Raw genomic sequence first — 11187 nt, 5'->3', positions numbered from 1 at the left:
TCGATGTAGATTTCTACTAGTATGCCGATAAGTTTGTGGAATATGTAGTTCATGACTCTCTGATACGTAGCGCCGACATTTTTCAAGCCGAAAGTCATTACCACCCACTCGAATAAACCAAGGTGACCCGGGCATCTGAAGGCCGTTTTAGATATGTCTTCTTCGGCCATAAGTATCTGATTGTACCCAGCGTTTCCATCCATGAAACTAATAACCTTGTGTCCCGCGGCGGCATCTATCAGTACATCAGCCGTCGGCATGGGGTATCCGTCCATTGGTGTGGCCTGATTGAGGTTCCTGAAATCGACGCATACGCGTAACTTTCCGTTCTTCTTATATACTGGTACAATGTTGGAGATCCATTCGGCATAACGGCATTGCCGAATAAATTTTGCTTTGATTAGCCGCGTTATTTTGGCCTTTATGTCCGGTAGGATTTTAGGATTGCACCGCCGTGCAGGCTGTTGATACGGCCGATACCCTGGCTTTATGGGTAACCGATGTTCAACGATAGATCGGTCTAATCCGGGCATCTCATGATATTCCCAAGCAAAGCAATCCTTAAGTTCTCTTAACAAACTTGTCAGTTTACATTTGTATTCCGGATCTAAATTTGCACTAATATATGTCGGCCTTGGTATGGTGCCATCGCCTAAGTCTATCATTTCTAATGAATCGGCCGACGTGAACCCATGTCCCAGCTTCCCATCTTCTCGGGTGAACTGATCCATTTAATCTGAGTCCTCAGAGCCGACTGCTCGGATCGGCTGTAGGCCAAAATCGGACACCTTCAAGAAGTCAGTATCCCATACTCTCCCGGATATGCACTTGACGGTTTCGCAGCTCCACTGTTGCGTGTCGGCTGCCGCGATGCTGTATGCGGAATCGGCGGTGACCACCTCAATGTTGTCGCCGACCCACTATACGAGGCATTGATGCATTGTAGATGGGATACAGCAATTTGCATGTATCCAGTCTCGGCCGAGTAGCATGTTGTAGGACCCCTTGCCATTAATAATAAAGAAAGTAGTAGGAAGGGTCTTACTGCCGATGGTGAGGTCGACGCAGAGAGCGCCGTGAGCGGGGGATACGTTGCCCTCGAAGTCCTTGAGCATCATGTCTGTCTTGGTCAGGTCATCATTGCTCTTCCCTAGCTTCCGGAACATGGCGTACGGCATGATGTTGACTGCAGCCCCTCTGTCTACCAGTAATCTGGTGATGGGTCGGCCGTTGACATGCCCTTTAAGAAACAACGCTTTCAGGTGTTGCCGTTTGTCTTCTTCGGGCTTCTCGAATGTGGCTGTCATTGGCTCCAAAGCCAATTGCGCCATCTACTCTTCTATTGCTGACATGTCCTGTTGGTCGGCAGGAGTCATGAATTCCATCGGCAGTATGAAGACCATGTCGATATCGGCTGCCGATTCATCGCCTGCTGATTTGTCGCCTCCTCTGTCGTTTCTTTTGGGGCGCCATACCTAAGACCTGCCTTTCTTCTCGTCCGTCGTGTACTGTTGCTCTTCTTCCTGCTGTTCCCACTGGCGGAGACGTTGGATTCTTCGTTTTTGAGACTTGGTCAATCCATCGGGGCACCACCTGGGGTTCACCGGTTTGGTTCGTGGCCTGGCGCGTTCCCATTCTAGTTCGCGTCCTAAAGGGTTCTCATCTAACACCCGAGCATCGGCCATCTATTCAAGTCGTCTGTGGACGCTGACTCTATTTTCTGGCCGGTCACGTCGATTAAATCTGCCCCCGGCCCATCATTGCGCCTGCCTTCCGACCGGTCATACCGGTCACTTCTGCCCCCCAGCCGATCACGTACTGGAGGGCGCCGGTTGTCTTGGTCGCGCCAGTTCCTGCTGATCGGCTCTGATCTCCCATCTCTGGAGCGAGACCTGCTGAACGGCCGATTGTTACGATACGGGCCGTTGCACTCGGGGCAATTATCGGCCGAAGGCAACCTAAGGTTGCTTTCCCAACAGTGGATGAAGAACGGGCATCGCCAGTGATCTTCATGTCGCCGCATTGCTCGGAGCCATAATCAGCGGAACATATGCCGGCCCCTGGTACCCTTGAGATACACCACTAGCCAAGGAGCTGATGACGGCATTGTATACCGTATTAGAAAGCACCGGGGATTGATCAATGAAAGCTTGATAGACGGATTGCTGGACCATCTCGGACATCTTGTCCGAATCCTCGGTGATTGTGATCTGGCGGGGAGTTGGAAACGGAGCCTTTTTGATAGTCTCCTCGCTCCTGGTGCGACTGAAGGACTGCAGACATGTCTTCCGGTAGTATGCTGTCTGCCTCTCTAGTTCTTCCTTCTGGTCGTCCCTGAGATCTGCCTCTGTCACTTCGATGATGTTATCTTCGGAGACTTCAGCAGCTTTCGACATGGTGGCGGTTGTATTGGCCCCACTAGGCGTGCCAAAAGTGTGTTGGCACTAGAAATCAGCTGACCGAATTCCCAGCGTCGGACACACGACCCGGGAGAATCTGCTTAACTCCTGTTCGGGTGATTGCCCTGGTACGGTTCGCGCGGCGAGCCAGCCAATCTGAACTGTTGATTGGCAAGGAAATAAACGTGTCAGTTCCCAGAGGTTGCGATCAGCTAAGGTTCCGATCTCAAGAAAGCTTATCAGCGAATCGGCCGATTTGCCGTAATAAGGAAATCGGCTATAGTGCAACCGATTACCAGGTAACGTTTATAAAGAAAACTGCTAGAGTAATCTAAACAACGCTACAGTAGCAACACTAGGAACAGATCTAATCGGCTAAAATAAATAGATTAGACAGAGAAGTATAAAGAAAGCCGAATTTACCGATTCCTAGCTGGATAATTGGTGATAAAACTAGAACAACAGGTAAAACCTAGAATTCTAGTAAATATCGATAACTGATGAATAAATCTAAACGAAATGACAGCGATGCGCCCGAAGTTAAAGCTTAGAATTTAGTCGATAAACGGAACTTACAAGATCGGCCGGAGGTCAAGTTGATGCAGCCCCGCCAACCCGTACGAACTCGTGAAAAAGGAGAAAAAGTGTTGGTAAAGTCGCCTGCTTGAAAGTAAGTACGAGGAAATAGTAGTTTGTTGTATTGAGTTGATGATGATTACAGATCTACAACGGTGGCTATTTATAGCCCCGTACAAACGACTTCTTATCCGACTAGAACTCTATCCCTAAATTTAAACAGAAAACGAATATTTACAAGTACGATTCGTACTATTTTCACGCGCTTCATGGGCTGACCCCCTCTTCATCTTCATAATCCTTCTTGAGCCCACATCGGCCCAACTATTCCAACCTCCTAATCGGCCGATCACCTCTTTGGCAAGGGGGTAACCGATCAGGACCCACATATCGAGGGCTCAGACTCATTTCGACCCTGGGAACTAAGGTCGGACGAGGCGGAGATCCTCCTTTGGAGGGTCGGGCGCGTTCGATCCCAAACCTCAGGGGTCGGGCGAGGCGGAGATCCTCCCTTGGAGGGTCGGGCGCGTCCGATCCCAAACCAGGGGTCGGGCGAGGCGGAGATCCTCCCTTGGAGGGTCGGGCGTGTCCGATCCCAAACCAGGGGTCGTGCGAGGCGGAACTCTAAGGATCAATCGGCCGATCCTCGTCTGTAGCATCTATTGGCCGATCCTTGACTGCAGCACCAACCAACCGATCCTTGACTGTAGCACCAATCGGCCGATTTCCAATCGTTGCCCTTGTATCTCGCCGCATCTCCTAATTTCTTCCACTTCTAACGCCGATTTTACTCGTGTCAAAATCTGGCGTCAACACAGCCGATACCCGGAAGGATGTTGGGCAAGTCTATTGGCTTCTTCGTTGTAATTCCTGGGAATATGCTCAATAATCAAAGACTTGAACTCCTTCAATAACTTGAGGCAATCTTCGTAGTAAATCCTCAAGATATCATCCTTGCATTCAGACTTTCCAGTTAATTGATCTACAATGAGCATGGAATCCTCAAAAATTTCCATCACGTCAGCTTTGACCTCTCTTAATAATTGGATACCTTTTAGAACAACCCGATACTCCGCTTGATTATTAGTAGCGGACGCCTCAAACGGCAGAGAGAAATCATAACTTGCCCCTCGAGACGATATGAGGATGATGCCGATTCCCGATCCGGCCCCACACGCAGACCCATCAAAGTATAGTGTCCACGGAGCTGGTTCGACAGTAATTTCTGGTCCACAGTGCTGGATCACGAAATCGGCCATTACTTGCCCCTTGACAGCTTTGGCCGATTCGTACCTCAGGTCGAACTCTGAGAGAGCTAGAATCCACTTTCCAATCCTCCCTTTCAAAATCGGCAATGACAACATGTACTTGACCACATCATCTTTGCAAACGACTATGCACTCTGCCGATAACAGATAGTGCCTGAGTTTGGTGCATGAAAAATATAGACAAAGGCACAGCCGTTCCACCGGAGGATATCTAGTTTCAACGTTCAGGAGTCTTCTGTTGACATAATAGATTACTCTTTATTTTCCTTCACATTCCTGGACCAGCGCCAACCCAATAGCTCGTTCATCAGCCAATAGGTATAATTTGAATGGCTTGTTGGCCTGCGGCGGAACCAATACTGGTGGCGAGACTAGGTATTGTTTGATGCCATCTAATGTTTTCTGCTATTCCTTACCCTATACAAATTCTTGATCGGGTTTTAATTTCAACAAAGGGGTGAAAGCTTGAATACGCCCGAACAAGTTAGATATGAACCGTCGGATGAAGTTAACCTTGCTGATTAAGTACTGTAGCTCAGTCTTATTCTGGGGGCCCACGACTTTGTTGATAGCAACTATAATTTTTCGCTTGATCTCGATGCCTCGCTCGTGAATCATGAATCCCAGAAACTGTCCAGCCGAAACGCCGAAGGCACACTTTGTTTGGATTCATCTTCAACCCATGCTTTCTTGTGCATTCCAACACTTTTCGCAAATCGGCCAGGTGTTCCTGATACCCTTTTGATTTGACCACGACATCGTCAATGTAGATCTCCACCAGGACACAAATAAGCTTGTGGAATATATAATTCATAGCCCGTTGGTACGTAGCTCCAGCATTTTTTAAACCGAAACTCATTACTACCCACTCGAACAAACCGAGGTGGCCTGGGCATCTGAAAGCCGTCTTTGAAATATCTTATTCGACTATTAATATCTGATTGTACCCAGCATTACCATCCATGAAGGTGATGACTTTGTGTCCTGCGGTGGCGTCTATTAAAACATCAGCCATCGGCATCGGATATCCATCCATCGACATAGCCTGATTAACATTCCTGAAGTCAATGCACACACGTAACTTTCCATTTTTCTTGTATACGGGCACAATATTGGAAATCCACTCGGCATAGCGACATTGCCGAATAAACCCTGCTTCAATTAATCTTGTAATCTCGGCCTTTATATCAGGTAAAATTTTAGGATTACAACGTCGTGCAGGTTGCTGATGCGGCCAATGCCCTGGTTTTATAGGCAACCGGTGTTCGACGATGGACCGGTCTAGACCAGGCATCTCATGATACTCCCAAGCAAAGCAATCTTTAAATTCTCGTAAAAGACTCATTAATTCATGCTTATACTCGGGTTCTAACCTAGCACGAATATACGTCGGCTTTGGCTTGTTGCCATCTCCAAGGTCCACCATCTCCAATGAATCGGCCGACGTAAACCCGTGCCCGAGCTTCCCATCTTCTCAGATGAACTGATCCATTTTAACTTGATTCTTTAGAGCTGACTGCTTGGATTGGCTGTAGACCGAAATCGGACACCTTTAGGAAATTGGTGTCCCAAACCCTACCATATTTGAATTTGACGTGATCGTAGCTCCACTGTTGTGCGTCGGCCGTGGCAACGCTATAGGTGGAATCGGCGATGACTACTTCGATGTTGTCGCCGACACATTGGACAAGGCATTGGTGCATCGTAGACAGGATGCAGCAGTTTGCGTGGATCCAATCTCGCTCGAGCAACATGTTGTAGGAGCCTTTGCCATTAATAACAAAGAAAATAGTGGGTAGGGCCTTACTCCCGATGGTGAGGTCGACGCAGAGTGCCCCTCGGGCCGGAGATACGTTGCCTTCGAAATCCTTGAGCATTATATCCGTCTTTGTTAGATCTTCTTTACCTTTGCCCAATTTGCGGAACATAGCATAGGGCATGATGTTCACAGCAGCGCCTCCATCTACCAACAGCTTGGTGACTGGTCGTCCGTTGACATGTCCTTTGAGGAACAGGGCCTTGAGATGTTGGCGTTTTTAATCCTCGGGTTTCTCAAAAGTGGCGGTCATTGGCTCCAGAGCCAATTGTGCCATTTGCTCCTCTATCTCTATCGCATTGTCCCGGTCGGCGGGAGGCATGAACTCCATCGGCAAGATGAACATCATGCTGAAGTCAGCTGTCGAATCATGATTTTAGTCTCCTGCGTCGGATTTTCTTCTAGGACGCCATACTCGAGACCTGTCCCCTTTGTTATCCATCACCTACCTTTGTTTTTCTTCTTGCTGCTCCCATTGGTGCAAACGCTGGACCCTCCGTTTCAAGGACTTAGTCAAACCGGCTGGGCACCATCTGGGGTTTACTGGTTTACTCGGCGGCTTTGCACGCTCCCAGCCTGATTCTCACCCTAGGAGGTTCTCATCTGAGACTTTGGCGTCAGCTATCTCTTCCAGCCGATCATGTGCGCTGGTTCTACCCCCCAGCCGATCATGTGCGCTGGTTCTGCCCCCCAGCCGATTATGCTGGTCAACTCTACCCCCCAGCCGATCACGCACTGAAACGCGCCGATCTCCTTGCTCGTGCCTCTTTCTGCTGATTGGCTCTAGCCCTCGATCCTTGGAGCGTGATCTATTGAACGGACGACCACTGCGATACTGGCCGTTGCACTCAGGGCAATTATCAGCCGACGGTAATCTAAGGTTATTCTCCCAGCAGTGGATGAAAAACGGGCACCTCCAGTGATCTTCGTGTCGGCGCATCATCTCTTCGTGGCGTCTTGAATCTTCCCGCTGCTGCTGATACTTGCTGAGTAAGTCTTGGGAAGTGACAGGCCGACGTGGCCTTTCTGATCCTTCACCTTCTTCTTCCATCCGTCCTTTTCCTTTGACATCTCCGATCGTGGCCTGATTTTTGGGATCCACTGCACCGCTTCTCCTGGCCAATTCTAACATCAAAACTTTGGTTTGGAGTGCGTTTCTTCCTACATTGACCATGTTGGCGGGGAAGGGATGTTGATCAATCTTCATCGGCTTCACTGGTTTTGCTGGAACCTCGAACTTGAGTCTTCCTTGCTCAATGGCTAATTGTATCTATTGTCGGAAGATCTTGCACTCATTTTTGTCTTGGGATGTGGTATTGTGCCATTTGCAGTATTTCATCTTTTTGAGCTGCTTGGCCGACGGAATGGTGTGGTAAGGCGAAAGTTTGATCTGCCCCTCTTGAAGCAGCAAGTCGAAGACTTTGTCGGCTTTTGACGTGTCAAAGCCGAATGTTTCTGGTTCCTTTTTTCCAAACGGGCATGATATCGGCTTTTTTCCTTTTACCGACTCTGCTAGGCCGATTTCCGCCTTCTCTCCCGATTCAGACCCTTCCACATAAGCTACCTTCTTTTGAAAGTTCCTTCGTTGGTCGAAAGGGTGTATCTCTTGGCCGGACAGCCGATGGACGATTTGGCTCAAGCTTTCGAACTCCTGGGAGGCGTACTTCTCTTTGATGTGTGGCAGGAGTCCTTGGAAGGTGATATCGGCTAGTTGGGTGTCAGTCCAGACCAAGGTGTAGCACTTGTTCCTAACTTTCCTAAACCTCTGTATGTAGCTGGCCATCGACTCATCGCTTCTTTGCTTGAGGCTAGTTAGGTCTGAGAGTTTCATCTCGTGGATTCCCGCATAGAAGTACTTATGGAATTGCTTTTCCAAATCGGCCAAGGTAACGATGGCGTTGGGCGGCAGTGTAGTGAACCACTGCAAGGCTGATCCGGATAGGGATGACGAGAACAAGCGCACCATCAAAGCATCTTGCGTAGCAGCCTCCCTGCACTGGATGATGAACCTATTAACGTGCTCGACAGTCAACGTGTCGTCTAGGCCCGAGAACTTGGTGAAGTCAAGGACTTTGTACCGATGAGGGAACGGTAACAGATCGTAGGCAAGTGGGTATGGCGTCTTGTACATGTAAGTTTGTACTTTTGCTTTTAACACAAACTGATCTTGAATTACCTCTGCTATCTTCGCGGTCCAATCAACCTGCTGCTGATGCACGACCGGCTGAGGAATCGGTACGTGCTGTTGGATTTGCGGTTCCATGATCGGGTGATAAACTGGAGTGTTCTGCAGATATTGTGGCTGGGTTGTCGGCTGAGTAGCCGATGGCTGCTGACATAGTGTATCTGTCACTTCATCGTACAATATTATCGACGCCGCAACCCTGAGTGTTTCTAGAGCGCCTGTCCTCCTGCCGATATCTGAAGTGGTTGTTTGGTATTGCGGGGCTATCGGCCTCGGCCGATTGGAATAACGCCTGGACTGGAGACTTTCCATAACTGGTTGACGGATCCAGACCGGCGGTTGCTGCTGCTACCCCCCATGGCGCCGAGTTTGAGAGCGGCGATTGTATGGATGAAATTGGCATAGGATGAGACGGTTCTTGCGATTGATAGAATGATGCACCATTGTACCCCAGGGGCATTGAAGTGTAGTACCCTCCACGTTGCATCTGCATTAGTTGAGGAGTCGAGTGACACACGTTTGGCGCTGCTAAGAAGCCTCTGATCGGTGCCACGATGGGAGGAGCATACGCTAGTCCCTGATACCCCTGAGCTACGCCGCTAACCAAGGAGCTGATGATGGCGTTGTATACAGTGTTGGTCATCACCGTGGATTGGTCAATCATAGCCTGATAAACGGACTGTTGAATCATCTCAGACATCTTCCCTGAGTCCTCGATGACGGTGATTTGGCGGGAAGTGGAGAGAGGAGCTTTCTTGACTGTCTCCCCGCTTCTGGTACGAATGAAAGATTGCAGGCATGTCTTCCTGTATTCTTCTATAGCCCTCGCCAGTTCCTCCTTCTGATCGTCCTTGAGATTTTCTTCAATGACTTCAAGGACGTTATCTTCAAAGATCTCAGCAGCCTTCGACATGTTGGATCTTGTTTGGTCCCACCGGGCATGCCAAAAGTGTGTTGGTGCTGAAAATTGGCCGATGACCCTCAGCGTCGGACACACGACCCAGGAGAATCTACTTAGCTCCTGTTCGAGTTATTGCCCTAGTGCGGTTCGCGCGGCATGCCAGTCAATCTGACCTAATGATTGACATGGAAAGAAGAATATTAAATTCTAGGGGTTTCGATCGGCTAGAGTTCCGATCTGTCTTGAAGAGCGTATCAGCGAATCGGCCGATTTACCGTAGAGATGACCGGCTATAAGACAGCCGATACTCATGTAGCAATCATAAGGAAAACTTTTACAGCAACCTAAACAACACTACAGAAGCAAAACTTGGAGTAGATCTAATCGGCTATGTGATGATAAAGGATAAGAATAATAAAAACCGACAGTTCGTACCTCAAGATGGATAATTGGTGATAAAAACTAAAATAACAGGTAAAACCTATGACTCTAGTTGATATCGATAACTGGTGAATAAATCTAAACAAAATAACAGCGATGCGCCCGAAGTTAAAGCTTAGTATTACTCGATAAGTGGAACTTACAGAATCGGCCGGAGATCCTGTAGATCCAGCCCTGCCAATCCGTACGAACTCGTGAAAGAAAAAGGTTTTGGCGAAGTCGCCGACTTGAAAGTAAAGTACGAGGAAAGAGTAATTTTTTTTGTATTGATTGATGTGTTGTTTTTTTTACAAGCCTCTCGAGGTAGCTAGTTATAGCGTGTTGGAACTGATTTCCTAACCGACTAGAATCTATCTCTAATTTCAAACGACAACAAATAGTTACAAACACGACTCGTATTCGAGTTGGTTATTATTTTCCCACGGGCCTGTCTCTTCAGCAAATATTCATCCTGGCCCACCTTAGGCCCAAACCGGCCAAACTGCTTTGACTCCCAATCGGCCAGCCTCCACCAATTTCTTCCGCCAATCGGCTGAAACATTGTAGCTTCAATCGGCCGATTCCCAACTGTAGCTTCTAGTCCGCCGCATCGGCCCCCCTTTCTCCTTCTTTGACACCGATTTCAAGTACGTGTCAAAATCCAGCGTTCTGGCTTCCAATCGGTGAGTCTTCATCTATCTCATCAGCTAATCGGTCAGAACACTATAGCTTTACTGACCGATTTCTCTAGCCATGGCCTCTTGTTTAACCGCATTGGCCACTTTCTTCTCCTCTTGACACCGACCCTGACACGTGTTAAAAACTGGCATCAACACATGCCTCCCAGCTTCATAGTGAAACATATCTTTTTCTCCGAAATTTTCTCAACTCTGATTCCTTCTTTCAGAAAAGACGCAACAATAAATGCAGCAAAACCCTCTTTGCTCCCGAAATCTTCTCCTTGATGATTGCATTTTTTCGAACTGAGCACCTGTAGGCAACCGCTCCTTTCGAAATTAGCGCAGACGGCGTGGTAAAAATTTCATATTTACCCTTCTCCCGAGTCATCGTGCAGATACTCATCTCTTCCGCCGCTTCATCTTCCTCCGGGCGAAAAGGGTTTCCTTTCCAGCGAATCATCTCCCGGCACACCCCAGCGACCTTGCTCGTGCCACTTCTAGGCACATCCCAGCGCACTCCAGTGACTTGCTCACGTCCTTCACCGACCGCACCAACTCCCAAGCTCCAATGGTGGCACCCATAGCTACCATGACCTTCGTTCCTGAGGTAAGTCTTCTAGGCTCTCCTCATCTTTTCGCGATTTTAGATCTGTTCTTAGTCTTTCTTCGCATTTGCTCAAGAACTCAGGCAAAGAATCACCATCCCATGGCCAACACCCCTGGATTCATCGATCTTGGCTCTATGGGAGATCCTAACCCAACCGATCTGATTAAACTAGAAACTCACAGGATCCCTTTTAAGCAATCGACCATGGAACTAGACAATTGGGCGAACACTTTCAAGTCTTGGCCGAATCAAACCCCCGGATGGAGAGATTGGTTTTTTAGAATGTCAAATTCCAACAGAGTCTTCTGGGATGAGCGAAAAATCGGCCATTGCAG

Source organism: Setaria viridis, chromosome 5 (assembly GCF_005286985.2).
Source record: "Setaria viridis chromosome 5, Setaria_viridis_v4.0, whole genome shotgun sequence".
Classification (NCBI taxonomy): domain Eukaryota; kingdom Viridiplantae; phylum Streptophyta; class Magnoliopsida; order Poales; family Poaceae; genus Setaria; species Setaria viridis.
This window is presented reverse-complemented; position numbering follows the sequence as displayed.